This window comes from Penaeus monodon, chromosome 28 (assembly GCF_015228065.2).
Source record: "Penaeus monodon isolate SGIC_2016 chromosome 28, NSTDA_Pmon_1, whole genome shotgun sequence".
In the NCBI taxonomy this organism is placed as follows: Eukaryota; Metazoa; Arthropoda; class Malacostraca; order Decapoda; family Penaeidae; genus Penaeus; species Penaeus monodon.
In genome coordinates this window covers 22227309-22227594 of record NC_051413.1, presented here as the reverse complement: position 1 = coordinate 22227594, position 286 = coordinate 22227309, and positions in this window count along the sequence as shown.

Genomic DNA, 286 nt, shown 5'->3' with positions numbered 1-286 from the left:
TGCATTCATTCTTGTTGTGCTAATGGTTTTCTCTCCTTCCCCTGGGTAAAATGGTTATAGAACGACAGCTTTTGCAATGTCAGTGCCCGGTGAGTTATACTTTATGGGAGAAAAGGAATTAAACGCTAAAAGGATTTACTGTAATTAATAAGGGAGAGGAAAACCTATTTTAGTGGGAAAGGATTACCCAACACAAGCCTTTTCAAAACACATCTTGTCGGTTCCTAATATTAACGCTTCTACAGCAAGAGGAAAGACCAAGGAAAGCAATTTAGATGTTAATAAG